Here is a 20,549-nt window from a genome sequence, read left to right on the forward strand (position 1 = left end):
GGAAAGAGCCAAGATGTCCATTGACAGATGAATGGATAAAGAAGATGTGGTACATATATGCAATGGAATATTATGCAGCCATCAAAAGGAATGAAATCTTGCCATTTGCAACGATGTGGTTGGAACTGGAGGGTATTATGCTGAGCGAAATAAGTCAATCAGAGAAAGACATGTATCATATGGTCTCACCGATATGAGGAATTCTTAATCTCAGGAAACAAACTGAGGGTTGCTGGAGTAGTGGGGGGAGGGACAGATGGGGCGGCTGGGTGATAGACACTGGGGAGGGTATGTGCTATGGTGAGTGCTGTGAATTTGTAAAACTGTTGAATCACAGACCTGTACCTCTGAAACAAATAATATATTACATGTTAAAAAAAAAGAAGATAGTAGGAAGGGAGAAATGAAGGGGGGGAAATCGGTGGGGGAGACGAACCATGAGAGACTATGGACTCTGAGAAACAAACTGAGGGTTCTAGAGGGGAGGGCGATGGGAGGTGGGTTAGCCTGGTGATGGGTATTAAAGAGGGCATGTACTGAATGGAGCACTGGGTGTTATACACAAACAATCAATCATGGAACACTACATCAAAAACTAATGATGTAATGTATGGTGATTAACATAACATAATAAAATAAAACAAAAACAAAAACAAAAACAAAAAAATGTCCCCATGAATCTGTTTCCCAGATTGCAGTTTACATCAGTCTTCAAACATTTAAAATGATGGAAAGTAAACATCATAAAATGGTCTAAAATTATACTGAATCTATAAGAAGTATCCTTCATGGTGTAGTATGTAATAGATACCCTTTCATAGTACTATCATTTTTGTGCTAAGGTTAAACATTAAATATACTTTTTGGTGAAATTTTACTATTAATAAATAATTTTCTTGGGGAAGGACATTTAAAACTGAAAAGAAAATGACAAAATAATTTTCAAATCAGAAGATAGATTGAAAAAAATGTAAGGGAGCTATAAGATTAAATGAAAGTAGCCATATAACATGAAAGAAAGCTGCCTCCAAACAGTTTATTTTTAGTTTTACCCAGATAAAGATTTTAATTAGAACTAATTTCACTAAAAGTTGAAACTATTAAAATTATTTTGAACACTTGCATAGCACCATTATTAGTAAAGTACAGAATTCTATATGTTGTCTGATTCAGCCTGATAGAATTTCAAATTAAAAAAAAGCTTATACTATAAATAAAAAGAGAGGATTTTGTGCTTCATAATAATAATATGTGAGAAGTAGAAAACATTTCCATATTAATCAAGAAAATTATTTAATTGATACTTAGGAGAGTAAAGTTTAAAAATATTAATACATATTAGACTATTATTCAAATCAACTCAGTGGCAATTTCAAAGTAAATGTCACTTTGTCCTGAGAACTTAATTTTATTTTTATTTTATTTTTTTAAAGATTTTATTTATTTATTTATTTGAGAGAGAGTGAGAGCGAGAGCGAGAGCAAGAGAGAGAGAGAGAGACAGAGCACGACCAGGGGGAAGGGCAGAGGGAGAAGAAGGCTCCCTGCTGAGCAGGGAGCCCAATGCACGGCTCGATTCCAGGACCCTGGGATCATGACCAGAGCAGAAGGCAGACACTTAACTGACTGAGCCACACACACACCCCTTAATTTTACTTTTAAAAATGTAAATATGGGTTGATAAATGTTCATCTCCACTATCTTGGTAGGAGATTTGGCTTCCCTTGAGAAATACTCATTCTTTACTTAGTGATGAATCCCCATGGGCCTCTGACTTTCAAGGCATGTACCCTTACATACTTCTTTCCAGTGATTCTATTTCAGAGATAGTAGTATATTTCTGGATGGCAGAACCAAGTTATTCATTTCTTTTAGAATGTAGCAATAAGCAAATTGCAACACCATTAACCAGATGGATGATCATCTAATACAGAGCATAAACCAAAGGAACAGCTTGAGTGTTGGTAGCTAGCTCTTCAACAGGGGATACTAATACCACATGGACAGCCAATTTCTCCACCAGCAGGAAAGCCATTGTGGCTGCAGGATTCTTCTCAAGACTCTGTACTGGTAATCTCTATTATTTCTTTGGAGTTAATCCAAAAGATGAAATCCATTACCTGTCAAAGCTCTAAGAGTTGAGAGTTCAACACTGGCTAAAAAAATAGATAACAATACTGGTAACTAAATAAGCAAAGAGTTCTTAAGAGATAGCACTGTAAACTTTTATATTTTCATATTAGTTATCATATTTCTCAACTTGAATAGGTATACATTAAGACGCATATACTGGAGAAGAGAAGTTGAAAAGTTTTTACTTTTTAGTGGTAGTGATTTGCCACTTATAAAAGCTTAGTGATGACCACGAGGAAGAGCTCACTTAGAGCTCAGTAGGTGGACTAAGAGGAGTTATGCAGAGTTCCCATAAAATTCCAGCATTACTTCATAATAGATTTATAAGAAAAGTATGGACAGGGAAGAAAACATATACAAGGCAGTAAAAGTTCTTCAAAATAGTTGATATTTGATGTAAATAAAATGCTCAATTAGAAAAACAATTTTTTATATCCTGAGGTTAGGTCCACTTGAGAAAATAGTTGTAAAATAAACAATATGTTTTTTTCTCTCAAAAATTCTGTTGAGTCCAATAGAACTTATTAAAAACTGGAAGTAAACTTTTTCCATATATTTGTGAAAGTATAGTTGTAGTAAAATTGGAAGAAAGTTCTACTTATGTATATTTTCTAAACTTCAAAGGGACTCAAAATATGCTTTTGTATCTTTTTTCTTTGCTTCCTAAGAGCACTGAACATTTAAATATATGTGGTCATTATTTTACATCAATATTTCTGTAAATTTGTAACTGAGAGCCTGGCATTTTTAGTGATAATGTTTGTCAACACAACTTGGTAAAATTTAAACCCTGAAAATATAATAATTCAGAAAAATTTCCTTGTTCTTAGAATAAAGTTATTGAGCTATCCATTATTTTACATTATACACATGTACTTAAAATTGGTTATATAAAATAAATTATGCAAGTGTGTGTTTTTTAATCTGAAATTAAGAGTCTATTCAAATTTTGCTCTTATTAGAATGTTAGAAAAACATATTTTCTAAAATGATATAGTTTGTTCTCTACAAAATTCAAAAATCAAAATATTTATTTTATGTCCAGTATATGGAAATGGCCAATTCCAAATGTCTCTTTGGCATAATAAATTTAATTCATTAGATAGAAATGCTAAACTACAAAATTCTATGGGGTCCCATAGACCCTAAAGGTGCCCTTCACTCACCACTGAAATATAACTGCCTTTGAAATAAAACAGCTATAATATACTTTGCTGCTATCACCATGCACTAGAGATTTTAGCCAAGGAAATGAGAGCCATTTTTAAGTATTTCTACCTGCAGTCTACTGACAATTTTAAAATTCTGTATAACATCATAAAGCAGTCAATGGATATTCAAGATATCACACACACAAAGCTTATGTGCCTATAGCAAAAATGTGTTTTTCCTACTGGAGAGCAAAAACTTTTACAGTCAATATTACATTCAAGATCATATGGAAGCATCCTGCTTACTGAGACATCTAGGTATCATTCATTACCAGCTTTTTTTATTGGCTTGGTGGAATGCAATTGACATACAAATAAATTGCACATGTTTAAAGTGTCAATTTGAATATATTCTACATATTTTTACTCCTGTGAAACCACCTGCAATCTCAAGAAAATGGATATATAATGCCCACCACCTGTGGAAGTTTCCTTGTGCCACTAAGTAATCCCTCATTCCTATTTCCATTCCACCCCACCCTTGACCTCAGGCAATCACTGATCAGCTTTCTGTCACTATGGATTAGTTTTAGTTTCCTGTAATTTTATATAAATGGAATAAAACAGTATGTATTCTTCTTTTTGTCTGGCTTCTTTCACTCAGCATAATTATTTGAGATACATTCATGCTGTAGTGTGTTATAATAATTCATTTTTTGCATGAATATATCACAATATATTTATCCATTTACCTGTTGATAGAAACTTTAGTTATGTCTGTTTTAGGCTATTATAAGTAATAGTGCTATGAACATCCATATACAAGGCTTTGTACAGCATATGCTTCTATTTCTGTTGGGTAAATGCTGAGGAGTGGAATGACTGCTTTATATGGCAGATATATCTTTAACTTTTAAAGAACCTGCCAAAATGCTTTCTAAAATGGTTGTGCCATTTTACATTTCCATGATCAGTGTGAGAAAGTTACAGTTCTTCCACATCTGCATCGACACTTGGTAGGATCAGCTATTTTAATTTTAAACATTCTAACAGGTGCATATTCATATCTCCTTGGGGTAAAATTAGCATTTCCCTTAAAAAATGTTGTTTCATATATTTTGTCCATTTTTTGTTTGTCATTCAGGAAGGATGGTAAAGTTGGTCCAGTTTCCTCTATCTTGGCCAGAAATGGAAGTCCCCACTAGCAGAGAATTTTACAGGTTAAGAACAAAAGAAAGGAAGAAAAAAGAAAGTGCAAGCCAAACAATCAATATGAGATGATAATATTAAACATTAGGTGATGCTACTCTTGAACTAAAAAAAAAATTACAAAAAATGAAAAACATAAACTCTATAAATAATCAGCTCTATAAATTAATTTTGTTTTCCATGATATTATTCTATGTATTGATTGATTTAGAATCAAACTTTGGAATATGGGGATTGTATGATATACATACACTTTGTTCAACTTTGATTATATTTTCTTCTCTATCATATCAATGATATTCTTCTTTGGTCCACTCCAGTTACAATGTGATCAGATTTTGTGCTGGGAGGCACTGAAAATTAAACCTGAGTTTCAAGACAGCAGACACTGTTCTGGTCACTGATATCTCTCTATTACTTAACATGCTGCCTGATACAGAATATATCAGGGTTCTCCAGAGAAATAGAACCAATATACAGATCTATAAAAAGAGATTTATTATGATGTATTGGCCCACATGATTATGGAGGCTGAGAAGTCCCACAATAGATCTGCAAGTGTAGCTCAGGAAAGTCAGTAGTGTAGTCCAGTCCAAACCAGAAGGCCTGGGACAGGGGAGCCAATGGTGTAAGTCTCAGTCTGAATCCAAAAGCTTGAGAATCAGGAACACCAATATCCAAGGGCAAAAGGAGACGGATGACCCAGATCAAGCAGAGAGATTAAATTTGCCTTTCCTCCACCTTTCTGTTCTTTAACCCTCAAAGGATTGGATGAGGCTACCCATATTGTGGAGGACAATCCACTTTACTCAGTCTACCAATTTGAATGTTATTATCTTACAGAAACATTTTCACAGACATGCCGAGAAATAATATTTGACCAACTATGTGGGATCCCATAACCCAGCCAAGTTGACACATGAAGTTGACTATCAGACACCACAAATAGTACATGAAGGATTAAGATAGTGAAATCATATGTTAAGTAGATATTCTAATAGTAGTTTTAAAATAACTTAATTCAGTGTCACTGATGTTTATTATAATTAGCAATATTTAAAAAAAAATTCCAAGACATGTAATTTTCTTGGGCAGGTCTACTAGTCTACATAGCTCCAGCCCGACAGCGACTGTGGCGCCCGCGGCCCCTGAACGAACGGAGGACCAGGCTGGGAGGCGGCAGCGGGGCCATGCCCTGAGTAAGGCAAAAGAATGAAAGAAGTAGATAATCTCGAAAGTATAAAAGAAGAATGCGTTTGTGAAACAGGGTCTGACAACCAACCTCTTAGTGATGATCGACAAAGAAATTGTGAATATTTTGTTGACAGCCTTTTTGAGGAAGCTGAGAAGGTTGGTGCCAAATGCATGTCTCCCACTGAACAGAAGAAACAGGTCGATGTAAGTATAAAATTATGGAAAAATGGATTCATTGTCAATGATGATTTCAGAAGTTACTCTGATGGTGCAAGTCAGCAGTTTCTGAACTCCATCAGAAAAGGGGAATTAACTTTGGAATTACAGGGAATTTTTGATAAAGAGGAGGTGGATATTAAAGTTGAAGACAAAAAAAATGAAGTGTGTATGTCAACGAAGCCTGTGTTCCAGCCCTTCTCAGGACAGGGTCACAGACTGGGAAGTGCCACACCAAAAATTGTTTCTAAGGCAAAGAGTATCGAAGCTGAGAATAAAAACAATTTGTCTGTTGTTTAACTAAACAATCTGGAACCCATCACTAATGTACAGATCTGGTTAGCCAATGGAAAAAGTATTGTCCAGAAATTTAACATTTCTCATAGAGAGAGACACAGTGAGAGAGGGAACACAAGCAGGGAGAGTGGAGGAGGGACCGCTGAGCGGGGAGCCTGATGCGGGGCTCAATCCCAGGACCCTGGGACCATGACCTGAGCCAAAGGCAGACGCTTGGGCACTGAGCCACCCCGGCACCCCAAGAAGCATATATTTAAATGGTGCCTTCGAATGTTCTTCTGTGACCCAAATTCCTTTTAAATGGGAGGAAGTCAAGCTAAACAGGTGGGAAATGGAAGAGGGGATTTGTTATTCCAATCTAAGGTTGTTTCTTTTTAGGGAAATAAAATATTTTAATCTCTAAAAAAAAAACAAACTTCTTTTGAAATTAAACAGCCGATGTTCCATTTTAAATAGTCCCATAAATTTTTAACAGGGAGTATTTTGTACCAGCATTTTAATACAGGACGAAACAAACATAAGACAAAGCATAACCCATTAAAAGTAGTAGCCACATAAAATTAATCATGTCTAATCATACTCTGAAAGAGAAAAGGGAATAATATTCTAATATGCAATTATTTTCAAATATTAAATTTGGTGATTTTTAGCAGCAAGGATTAGGGTAGTTTCTTTCTGGGGTAGTTGTTTTTTTTAATGGATTTCTTAACCACTTGGTGTAAAGTATGTTGTAAATGGAGCATGATATTTTTTGGAAGTCCATCAAGGTATTCAATCTTTTTTATTTAAGCATGTTTTATTTTTGTAAAACGTATATTAAACATGGTATTTCAACAAAAAAGGCAATAATCTCATTGATGATTGTGATCATCAGAGTAAATTCTGGAAAATATTCTAACAAGTAAAATATTAAAGATTACTGAGGTCAATATTATCTGACAATGGAATCTCTATTTCACGCACATGCTGAAATTGTTTTCTGTTTTACATAGAGAGAGGGTACAAATCTTTTTCTTAAATTCTTTATTATACGTATTCAACAATGCCAATCAGTTTATAGAATGGAATGGAGACCAAAAAGGGAAATAATGGGAAGAATTCACTAAATTTCCTGAATTCATGAAGCGAACAAAACATAGGTACAAGTCACTGGGGAAATATTTCTATTTGTGTGCAAGTGTGAGGAGTGGGGAAGCCAAAACCTTGAGGAAAAAGAAACAAACTCTTTCTGTTTCCTACAGTTGAAAACTTAAAACATCATGGGGTACGTATTCAAGTCCTATTAGGGACCTGTTTTCAATTAGTTTCATTAGTGCATTAGGGAAATTTGAAGAGAACACATAGGGTTTGCAGTCATAAACCAATGGTAATTTTGGATACTGAGAGAGACACGTCTGTGAGCCTTTATAAATATGAATAGAAGCCATCCCTGAAGTTATATGTAAAAGCGTGGTTTGCATATAAAATAAATAGCATCACTTAACTGACATCTTCCAAGAGTTGTCAAGTCTGCAAGACCTGATGATCTCTATCAGTGAAGATTGTCTTTGAAGAGAGTTTTGATTAATAAATTAATACTGAAATAAGAAGACTAAATAAAAGAAAACATCTTGGAACAGACAGAAATGAGGCAAAGTCAGTGTAGGACTCACAGTTCATAAAATTATGAACCAGACTCATGTAATTAGATTGGATCCATCCAGAATCCAGGACAATCTCCCCCATCTTAAGGTCTGTACCCTAAATCACACCTGTAAATTCCCTTAGCCATATTTTGCAAAATTCTCTCACTGCTCTGCAGGATAAAATGGGGAAATGATTAGCTTGCTTTGAGTGGATAATGATTGTATTTTTTTTTTTCTGCTCTAGAAAGAATAATGATTTTCCCTTCAAGATGTAGGGGTCCTAACCTCTGAAACCTGTTACTATGTTACCTTATAAGGCATAAGGGAATTTACAGGTGTGATTTAAGGTATAGACCTTGAGATGAGGAGATTATCTTGGATTATCTGGATGGATCCAATCTAATTACATGAGTCCTTAAAAAGGGAGGACCTTTCCCAACTATGGTAAGAAGGAGACGTGACTATGAAGTAATGGTCAGAGAAATACCATCTTGCTGGCTTTGAAGATGGAGAAAGGAGCCCATGACTGAGGGCATGCAGGCAGCCTCTAGAGGCTGGAAAAGGTAAGGAAATGGCTTCCCTACCAGAACCTTCAGAAAGAAACACAGGTCTGTTAACAACTTGATTTTAGCTCAGTGAGACCCAGGTTATATTTCTGACCTAAGCAAATGTAAGATAATAAATTCATTGTTGTAAGCCACCAAATTTGTAATAATCTATTATGGCAGTAACAGTATACTAATACAGTTCTTTATAGAGTTATGTAAACTAATGGTATAATAAACTACCTTGAATCATTATTATGTATGAATTCAGACTTTCTCAACTAAAACTGACATTGTCTTTTTAAATATAGGAGCGTAATAAGTATTAGAGAATAATCAAAGCTACATATCTGTGCTATTTAGGTCCTAACGGACCACTAACTCTCAAGGGTAAAAGTTTGTATGTCACACAATCTGTTTTCTATGGCAGCTAAACAAATTACCACAAATGCATGGAGTAAAACGAAATCCATTTATTATCTATAATTTTTATGGGCAAAAGTCCAGGAATAGCATGGCTTTACTGGGTCTATGCTTAGAATCTTAAACAAGGGGGAAATCAGGGTGTCCACAGGGCCAGTTTTTGTGGGGTTCCTGGGGCGAGTTTCTTGCTGGCTGTCCATCTGAGCTTCTAGAAACCACCTACACTGTATGGCACTTGCAACCTTCTCCCATCTCTGAAGAGTCGGTACTGATGATCAGGTCCCTCTCGTGCTTTGAATAACTCCTGTATCTTCCATTGTCTCATGTCTGCCTTTCTGTCTCCCTTTTGCACTTTTAAAGGCCCATATGGTTACACTGGGCAAACCCAGATAATCTAGGGTACTGTCACCAACGTCTGTGACCTTCTTCCCGTCTGCAGAGTTCCTTTGCTACATAACATGACATATTCTCAGGTTCCAGGGATTAGGGCATGGGCATCTTTGCAGGGATGGGAGGGGAGACTATTCTGCTTACCACACACAGTTTATGAAATGGATTTTAAATCACCTTACTTTTGTTTAGGCATCCATAAGCACAGAAGCAGAAGTTAGCAGCCAATTCCGTTATACTAACAGCTTGCTGTACTGATGAACAAAGAAGAAAATAATGTCGCATTAACAATCAGATCACCCGGAAACTGAGGTAATAGTGCATGTGTATCAGCACAGCTCTGCTATTTATAGTGTCTTTTCAGCCTGTTAGTATTCGGAGAATCAGAGATCCAAACTTTGCTTTGTTGACTCTTTTATCAGTACTATCTAAAAGCTTCATATACTACTCGATGACACTTATAGGGCTATGTACAAGGTTATAGGATATAATCTTACTTGTTGCTGCTCTGTTCTGTAGAATGTTAGAAGTAGAAACAGAAAGATAGATAATCAGGGCGCCTGGGTGGCTCAGTCATTAAGCATCTGCCTTTGGCTCAGGTCATGGTCCCAGGGTCCTGGGATCAAGTCCCACATCGGGCTCCCTGCTCAGCGGGAAGCCTGCTCCTCCCTCTCCCACTCCCTCTGCTTGTGAGAGAGGGAACTCTCTCACTGTGTCTCTCTCTATCAAATAAATAAATAAAATCTTTAAAAAAAGAAAAAAGAAAAACATAATCAATAACACTTGGTGGATATTTGAGGGATAATGACATGCAATTTTTTTTTTTAATGTCAAGGATTACTTAACATTTGAAAAGGAAAATCTCTGGTAACAATAGATTTGGAAAAGTAGTTGTCACTGTTCATTAAAGGAGTACTTTATTTTTTTTTTAAAGATTTTATTTATTTATTTGAGAGAGAGGAGCAGAGAGAGGGAGAGAGCATGAGCAGGGTGGAGGGGCAGAGGGAGAGGAAGAAGCAGACTCCCCACTGAGCAGGGAGCCCTATGCAGGGCTAGATCACAGGACCCTGGGATCATGACCTAAGCCAAAGGCAGATGCTTAACCGACTGAGCCATCCCATCCAGGTGCCCCTAAAGAAATTCTTTATTAAATGCACAGATTTAAAGTAAAGTCTGTTTAAAGTAAAGTTTGAAATAGCTTAACATTGAAGCTGTCTTGTTTATAATAATAAGGACAGAAAAATACAGTGATGCCTGTTTAGAAAAGCAACCCAATTAAAAAATATTTTTACCTAATACTCTGGCTGTTTTCTGTCTTTGGCTTCTATAATTATAGAAAATGATTTTTTAAATTATAGTGATAATACAACAATGAACAGTTTGTCTTTTCCAAGAAGCCAAATTTCTAAAATGCAGGGGACACAAGTTGGTACATATGTGTGATTTTTATCTGTTCATTTTGTACAAAATGGGGTTCTGGGTCATATTAAATTCCAAATCATCTTCCTCTTGCCTACATCTCAGAATGACCTTGCCGTGCTCCCAAAGCAGTCTGCACCCATTGCAATCACTCAAAGTGAGCATTTGCATCTCTACTCCCATTTAATTTTAGTGTTCAGTGCTGGTCTGACATCCTTACACCAGCACAGTTTTGAATAGGCAAAGTGTTGTGTTGGTTTATGACATATCTAGGGTTACTATGCATTACAAAATAATTGGCATAGATTCTGAATTGCTATTTTTTGGCTCAAAGATGCAGAGACATTTGCATTTAGAGAATATATATTCGAGACTGAAACTGTAATAAGTCATTAAGACCATGTTCACCATGTTTAACCTTGAATGGTTGTGGCAGATGGTAAGGCACTTCTATAAAAATGCATCATTTTGTTTGTGCTTCCAGAGGAAAATGGTGAGATTGAGACTGGATTCCCAGAAACTGTTTGTTTTTTTTTTTCAGGGTGACAGATACATTTTGAAAACTTTTATAATGGAAGATATGTGGACATTGAAATTAGGGCATCAACTTGCATCTTTGATTTTGAGAGATCAGATGTTTCAGAAATTAAGTGAAATAAGAAAAAAGTCAAAGGCTATACTTCTCACTGATCAATCTGTAAAAATAAGTAAAAGTGGTCTCTCTATTCACTGAAAGTGTTATCAGGCTCTTTTCCAGGATGTATCAGTTAGATCTTGTTCTGAATGCTCTCCTTGTAAAGACGATGCTCCATAATATATGGGCAGTTTGGGGGATATTCAGTCATTATTTCTTAAATGAAAATCGGACGGGCCAGCTCTTGTGTGTAGTAACTTCTAGCAATACAGATTGAACAAGGTGGCCGAGGAAGTTGTAAAAGGACACTGATAATCGTAACGAGGGGATTGTATCTGTGGAAAACAGGGTTCCTTCAGAATAAGGAAGAGTTTGCTTATTCATAAGGCTGATATTGGATATGTGGTCTCAGAGGTTTCCAATGTTCACTTGAATTTTCAAGAAAACTATTTAGCATGAAAAAATAAAGCTAGAGGAGACTGTTCACAATTTGGGCTCATCCCCTATTTAGCCACAAAATCATTTAGTTAATCATTATCAGGCAATGACTTGCTGGTATGTCAAAGAACTCTCAAATCATATTATTAATATCTTTTTTCTATTATTTAAGTTTTGCCAACCTCCTCCAAGGGAATTATTTCATTTTATAATGTTCTAAAAAGGGATTTCAATCTTTGATCTGTGGGTCAAGCCATATCTCTGTGAGGATAGAAATTAGGTAATCTGAGGTGCTACTTGAAATATTTTGATATATAGGGTGCTTGGGTGGCTCAGTCGGTTAAGCGTCTGCCTTCGGTTCAGGTCATGATCTCGGGCTCCTGGGATTGAGGCCCGCATCAGGCTCCCTGCTCATCGTGGAGTCTACTTCTCCCTCTCACTCTCCCTCTATGCTCTCTCTCTCTCAAGTAAATAAAATCTTAAAAATATATTTTGGTATCATTTTCCCTTAGTTGTTACCTGGAACAACCATGCTAGAAATGTTGAAGTTTTCCCATAGGGCAAATGTGACAGTTTGACCCCACAGGAGTAAGATTTGGATCTATTATGCTCTGATCTTATTTGTCAACTGTGGCACCCTTCACATTTGATTGTTTTCTCTAGTCATGGGATAGAATTTCCCATTCATAGATCAATCAATATTGTAAACTATTGCAAGCTTTTCCATTCAGTAAAACAGAAGTAAGTATGGTTGGCATGACTGGACATAGCAGAAATGAAATCCTGGAATCTATTTTAAATGACAGGAGTCTATGATTAGTTGCCAAGCTTTGACTAAGATCCTAGAAGTGGCACCAGGAATGGACATTGCTTTTGATAATACATATTTCCCTCTACAGTAACAGAAATTACTTAGAATAATGCAGGAAAAGTGTTCCAGAAAATTGAAAGCATTGTAGATAACCAGATAACCCATGCTCATAGGCATGAGCAGAGAAGTGATCACAGAACATTTTTTTCCTTGGGGCTCCTGGGTGGCTCAGTCGTTAAGCGTCTGCCTTTGGCTCAGGTCATGGTCCCAGGGTCCTGGGATGGAGCCCCGCATCAGGCTTTCTGCTCAGCGGGAAGCCTGCTCCTCCCTCTCCCACTCCCCCTGCTTGTGTTCCCTCTCTCGCTGTGTCTCTCTCTGTCAAATAAATAAATAAAATCTTTAAAAAAAAAGAACATTTTCTTTTCTTAAATCTACAGAAAGTTCTGCTTACTGCTCAGTTCATCTTTTGATAGAGCGGCTTCTTGCACTTTTGTTTAAGGGCATCTCAAAAGCATAAAGCATCCTCTAATACCTTCGTAACTTTTGTGTCTAAACATACATAACCATGCTTTTTTTGAAAAAATGATTTACCTTACTTACTATAGGGCATTTCTTTGCCATTTTATTTGAAACAATGCAAAGTTCTTTCAGCTGCAACTGCTAGTTTTATTCAATGTTTTTACTCCCAGGTGTATTGTATTCCAAATGGGTTTTTCCTCTTGTTGATAAATGTCTTGGCTTTTAGTTTGACTGTGGAAATAGTGGAGAAGGTAGTCAATCAAAATGTACTTCTGTGCATTCAAACGAACCTTTTGGAAAAATGAATAAGATCAAAATCTTTAAAAGGCCCTAGTATGTTCACTGACTGCCAAAGCGATTAATCTTTTTACCCTTATGTTGGCAGCAACCATAAAGTGCATGCAATTAAAGTCTATAATGACATATTTCTATGGCATATACTGTGAAGCTGTCCAAGAGATGATAGGATAGAAAAAATCGACTATGTGCACAATGATCTGCAAATAAGATTTCCTAATAAATGTGTTCAGCACCATACAGTTTGGACACATTCAATGGTTTTGTCAAATATTTGCTTGTAATAACTGTCTTTCTGCCCCAGGACTGTGTTAACTTCTGGAATAATGAAAGGCAATACTTCTTTCTCATCATCTTACTGATTTTTAGTTTGAGTGAATAAACATCTGAAGCAGAATTTTAAATGTGGAGATGGGTGACGATTAAGATACTATCAGTAAGTGACAATATTTTTGCTGTTTTGTACAAAAGGGAAAGGTTATCCCATAACATTTAAGTGATAAATTATTGGAAAATTATGCACGAAAATATTCTTACTTGGATCATTTACAGATCTTTCTATCTATCTATTCTATCTTGTACCTTTTGCAAAAACTGCTGACTGTTCCCCAGTATCTATTCTACCTTTAGAGAGTAATAGAACACCCTTGTACGTGGCTGCCCTGAAGAGACAGCACTTCCGGGTCTCCTTGGTGTTTGACTGTGACCCTGCAATTAATTTCTGGCCAATGGGACATAAACAAATGTACAAGCCATTTCTATGAAGGGGTAACCTTCTTTTTTCCTATCTTCCTTCTTGAAAGTTGGAATGCTAGCATAAAGATTAGCATCAGGGAAGTCACTCTGGACCCCAAGATGGGAGCTAAAGATTGAGGACGGCTGAGCAACAACACACACTGGGTCAATGACGCTTGTGGAGCTGCACTATGAGCTCCAGACCACCACGTCTCTGAGAAAGTGAAGCAATGTTCTAACATGTGGAAGACATCATTTTCTGGAGCTTACAGTTGAACTTAAAGCTAATTCAGTAAGAAACACCTTGAAAAACCGTCTCATGATAAAGAGGCAGTTGGCATTACTTTCAAAGTGCCATCCTGTACTTAGCAAGTACCTTTTTTGACAGAGAACATACATACTGAAAATATTAAATTAATGGTAGGGAGTGAATTTACCACACTAACGCTTGAAAACTGTGTTTCAACTCACTTCATTTTAACTAAGATAATTATCTAGGATTTAGAGGAGGATAAAATATAAGGATATAGAAAAATTGCTTCTTTTGCACTGAGAATAAACTTTTCATAAGTCAGACAAAAAATGTGATCATTGTCAGCCTTGGAAGTATGGCTTTATAATTCCAGATTGCACTTTAACACAAAAGATAGGATGTAGGAGAGTGTATACAGCACTAATAATGGAATAGAAAGGTAGGCATCTTAGAGAACGAGCAGAAGGTGGAAGTGTCCCAAGGCATTAGTGATATTGTCAGTAGAAATGGTTCTTCCAGGAACACGACACAAGAATAATTCAATGCCCTGGGATATTTTCTCCTTTTGTAGGAGAAAATATTTTATATTGGAATATTTTGCCTCGTATTTATTTTGTATTTTGAATTTCCATTTTGAAACAACTTTTGATGCACAGAAAAGAACACATACAGAGTAGAAATGGTACAAAGAATTCCCAGATACACTTCATGCTGTTTCTCCAAATGTTAGCAATGTTCATAACCACAGTGTAATGATTGAAACAGGGATATGAACACTGATGTAAGAATATTCTCCACTCTATTGACCTTATTCAAAGGCACCACTCGTCCTAATAAAGACCTTCCCAGGGTCGCACATTGCATTCCGTCATCATTTATTCTTAGTTTCCTTCAGTCTAGAACAGTTCCTTGTCTTTTGTTTTTATGATACTGAAACGTTTGAAGAATATTGGCCCAGTATTTAATACAATATCCCTCCGTGTCTGGTATTTGTTCATAATTAAATTCAAGTTATATATTTTTGACAAGAGTACTACAGAAGTGATTCTGTGTCTTTCTTGGCATTTTATATCAGGAGGCACATGATATTGATACATTCTATTACTGATGATATTAATTTTGATCATTTGGTTAAGGTCACGTATACTGGAAACTTATGTTGTAATTTTCATTCCAAGATGTATTTAAGTGGGTTCATCTCTATATTTTTTTTCCCCATAAATCATTTAAAATAAGATGGCTGACTCCTGCAAGTCAAGGTAAATTAACAGAGATAGGATTTTCCTGTCAAACTTAACAAACAACTGGACCAAATATATGAAATATTATTTTTTATAAGTGGGCAATAGACAGTGCAACACTATAGCTGCTAAGAGAATGGAAACAATTGAGGGGAGACTTATGATTGCACCAGCTCAATTCCTGGAAAAATTTTCAGGTTACTTCAAAAACAATGGAAAAAACAATTGGCCAGCAATTCTTAAACAGTGTAATCAAGAAACAAATATTTACTGTTAGACACTGAAATTTGGGGACTTGTTTTTTAAGCTGCAAAGGTGACTAGCACATCAGGATATGTTTGCAGATAGGGATATCTTTTTAGCAATCTATAAATAGATTTTCATTTCTCATTTTAAAACCCCAAAGCACCGTTTTGTCTGGAAAAATGGACACTGGGAAGGATAATAATAGAACACAAAGAATCATGAAAAGTGTGTAACAAGCAATTGTATGCTTAGGGATGGCATGGTTGTCATTCCTCCTAGAAGGTTATTCCTGAATGATTTAATAGCTAAGTTACAATGCGATCTATTGGAAATCTTGAGATCAACAGATTCTATGGTTCAGAAAATAATTCTGTCTAAACTTTTCCACATACTTTTCCTGCTGTTTCCTTCACCACTTTCAACTGGGCCATAAGATCTCCCACGATAACCATACTGTAGATTTTAAAACATGGCAGAGATGTGGTAAAGTCTAACAAAACAGCACACACACACGCGCGCACACACACACACACACTACTGCTTTATCAGCAATTGTCACTAATTAGCAGTGGGATTTGGTATATTTTTCAACTCTATAATCTGTCAGTTTCTTTTAAAATACAGGTGCATTCAACAAGTGAATTTTAATACCCCACTTTACTTTTACATAAAATTTATTTTTCTTTTTATGAACTGGTTTTGATGGATAAATTGCAGTATTAAAGAGAGGAGTTGACACATTAAAAGGAAATATTGCACAATTCATTACAGAAGTAAATTTCTAGTCTTCTTTGTGTCAACTCAAATATAACTGTCAGAAGTCATCTTCTCAGCCTACATTGTCTTTAAGGAAGTTAGGAAAACTCAGATCATGATAAGTAACAATTTACTTACCACTGAAAAACGATTTCTAAATAGTGCAATCAATGCCCAGTTGTAAAGACACACAAAATCATAGCCAAAAGGGTTAAAAAATGAACTGTAAGCAATTCAAAATAAAGCATTTTAATTACTGGAGATAGCATAAAGCGTCTTAGGGAAAATTCTATGATTTTGTTTATTTCATTACATTTTAGAAATAATAAAACCACTGATACATTACAATTTCTTGTCTGCCCATTCTTTTAAAGACATAAAGCAGGTAATTTCCAGAGATAGTAATAAAGAGTATACCCCTAGAGACCTTAAAACTAAAAATATCTAAACTAACCTTCCTTCCTCCCAATATTTAGGAAGAATGTAGGCTTTTATCCATTCTTCATTGAGGTTATAGAATGAAAACTTCTCTGCAATTAAATAAAACCCAAAAACATTTCTGGGGATATGTATTGAAAGGTATCTGAGTGACAGTGGTTCAAGGGAACTTGTCAGACATATTTTAATCAGATAAATTCAACATGAAGGGAGAGGCAGGGGATTCAATGGGAATTTCAACGTGTACATCCTCTCCAGCCAAGTTGAATTTAATCTCCTCTACTGATTTTTTAATTAGCTTCTGTTGGCATTTTCTAGATATTTGTTATTCTACTCTATTAAACCACTTGCAGTAGCATCTCATTGTAGTATATGAATCTTCTGTGCTATCTTTCCAACTTAATTTATTGCTCTTTTTTTTTCTTTCTCTAATTTACATTTAAATATCTTTCAAAATTTAGCTAAAGTATCACCGTTTTCAGGAATTCCTTCCAGAACAATTAATTTAATTTAAAATTGCTTTCATACTCTGATAGTAACCTGTACTTACATAAGTGTTGATCAATATACTGTTTGTGGATATTCTTTATCAAGGTTTAACTTATTCATGGGGAGCCTGGGTGGCTCAGTCATTAGGTGTCTTCCTTCGGCTCAGGTCATAATCCCAGAGTCCTGGGATTGGCCCTGCATCGGCCTCCCTGCTCAGTGGGAGGCCTGCTTCTCCCTCTCCCACTCCCCCAGCTTGTGTTCCCTCTCTCACTGTTTCTCTCTCTGTCAAATAAATAAATAAAATCTTTTTTAAAAAAGGTTTAATTTACTCAGACTAAGAATTCCTAGATCCTCCAATTGTTATTTTCAGGAAAAAAAAGTAAAGTTTTATGTTCTAAGATATTTACATAATTGAATATTACAGTAATAAAGCAAATCTTAACTAAGAGAATGACATTATCTTTCTAAGTAAGATGGAGTTACAGAAGTGGATTTATACTCCTGCCCTGAATCAATTATAAAATATATGATAAAGCAGTTTTCAAGACACCGGATATCAGTAAACTTAGCATAGTGATCTCAAGAGACAGGAAACTAATCTGTGGAACCTGATGATTATGGCGTTCCTGCCTTGATGGATTTTCCAGAATATTGTGAAGAAGGATAAGAGAACTTGGAAGATATCCTGAATTGTTTTGGACACAGAGCTGGGGCACAAGGGAGACCATCTTGGGATCTTGGGTAGTGTTCATAGACCTGAGTGCTTGAGACGAGAATTCAGCAGAGACAGAGGAAGAGAGAGAGAAAGAGAAAGGGGGAGAGATAGAAAGAAAACGGGGTGGAAGAGAGAAAACACTGGAGATCTGTAGGGAGTCGCCTGTACACCTATATTATTCAGGAGAGTAATGATCATGATGTGCATGTGAGCAAGCTCCTCAAGGCTGGGAAGAAGGAGGGAGGGAAACACCTGAACAGATTACAGAGAATAGTACCCAGGGCTCCTGCAGAATAGGGAAGAGTATCTGTCTCTATCACGCACACTGAAAACTGCATAATTCGTGGATCATTGGTAGATTATTCAGTTCATTAGTGAAAAAAACTGGTGACAATGGAATAAAGTCTGAGGTTTAGTTAACATTATTACATCAATATTAATTTCCTCATTTTGATAAATGTACCATGGTTATATAAGATGTTAATATTAGGGAAAGTTGAGGGAAAGGTATAAGGAAACTCTTTGTTCTTTAGTTGTTTTGAAATTGTTTCATAAATTTAAAATTATTTCCAAATAAATATAAGGAAACAAACAGGCAAGCCCAAATGAAAATGAGCTTTTAAGAGAGACTTAACAGTTCCATCAAAAAATATGATATCCAAATGGCTAATAAATATGTAAATGTACTCAATTTTATTAGTAATTACAGAAATGCAATTTTAATACCAGTACATCTCCACTGGAATAGCTAAAATAAAAATGAATAATAAAAATAGTAATGCAAATAAAGAAAAATAGACAATATCAAGTAGGAGCCAGGATGTGGAAACTGGAACTCTTATTCACAGTTTTGGGGAACGTAAATTGTCACAATTGCTTTGGAAAATTGCCTGTAATTATCTACCAAATTTGAACATAAGCCCTCACTATATAGTATTATGTAAAGTGCTAGGTGTACACAAAACATAAATAAATATGTAGCTTATATGTTCTTTACAAGAATATTCATATGTGTGTTCAAGAAAGTACCTGCATATGAGAATGTTGTTTGCATTCATACCCAAATAATACACAGTGCTGTATTCAACTTTGATGAGGTTCAAACAGGCAAAACAATTCCATGATGTTAAGTCAGGAGAGTGGCTACTATGAGCAGGAGGGTAAGAAGTAAAGTGGAAGGGGTTAGAAAGGGGGCTTGTAGGGGTTAGTAATGCTCTGATTTTTTAATTATGTGACAGTTACATGGATGTGCCAGCTTCATGATCTGTTAACAAACCATATATTTTTTATGTATCTCCTTCTTTCTATGTATGCCATAATGAAAAATCTTAAATAAACTTAATAAAAAACAAGTTTCTAAATTATTTAATCTTACCTTCAGTTCTTTCTTTTTTGGTTTGTTTTTCAGCTCCTAAGAGTACCAATGTACTGCTTCAAAAAGAATGAATATCTTTGAATAATTATAGGAAATCATTTCTACAACTTACTGAGCTGAAAGACTGTATTTGGCTTTATATAGATATCTCTTCTCATTCCCTCCTATAGCTTAAAAATATACAAATATCTATCTGCTTTAAATACATTGCCTATCAGACTGTATCCACAAAAACTAATTGTAAATGAGAGCCTGATAAAAGTGGAAACAGAATGCCTCCTTCCCAGATTCATTAAAATGGTACTTTCATACACAAACCTAATTCTTAATTTCCATGAGACCATATTTCTGACTTGTTATTGACAAAGCGGTCAGGGCGAACCTTTTTATGTCTGCAGAAAAAATAACATGTCGTGTAGGCAAATGATACTTCTATTTTATTTTCCTTCAAATTCTTCAGGAAAGCATCGTGTCATTAATTTGTCAGATTTATCAAAGACTATCTCCTGGGAGATTAAAAAAAAGCTGTCATTAGAAATTTTTACTCTATTCTGCTGGTAACTGTGATTAGAATTTCATTTTTACACAGCCAGTGTTGGATCCAGGTTTTGTGAGGACTGAAGCTTACATAATTTTCCAGGGACCTTATCAAAAAAGAAAAAATATCTCATTTTTGCAGATTTTAAGAAACAAGTTGATGTGAACACATTGCTAGAGCCCCTTCTGGGGAACTGGTATAATTTAAAGGAAACTGTTTCATAGTAAATATGCTTTTTTTCTCAGCCTAGAGCCTTGAGATGATCAGGTGTCAAAGGGAGGACAGTTACAGGAGAGAAACAAGCCCTGTAAATAAATGAAATGATATATGTGTAGAAAAATAATAATGCAAGTGTGATTACAATTGGCAGGTTGCAGCCTCATTGTCATTGAAGTGATAATAAGGAGTGATGTGATTTGACACTCTGCCTAGGACAATGGAGAACGGCCAACATTCAAATTCG

The 20,549-nt window shown here is 35.6% G+C and overlaps 1 pseudogene; it reads left to right on the forward strand.

Moving 5' to 3' along the window:
* Positions 1–5,585: 5,585 nt before the first annotated feature.
* Positions 5,586–6,373, forward strand: LOC102726546 (UBX domain-containing protein 2A pseudogene; annotated as a pseudogene).
* The last annotated feature ends 14,176 nt before the right edge of the window (positions 6,374–20,549 follow it).

The sequence above is a fragment of the Leptonychotes weddellii genome, chromosome 1 (assembly GCF_054177405.1).
Source record: "Leptonychotes weddellii isolate Sample4059 chromosome 1, ASM5417740v2, whole genome shotgun sequence".
NCBI lineage: Eukaryota > Metazoa > Chordata > Mammalia > Carnivora > Phocidae > Leptonychotes > Leptonychotes weddellii.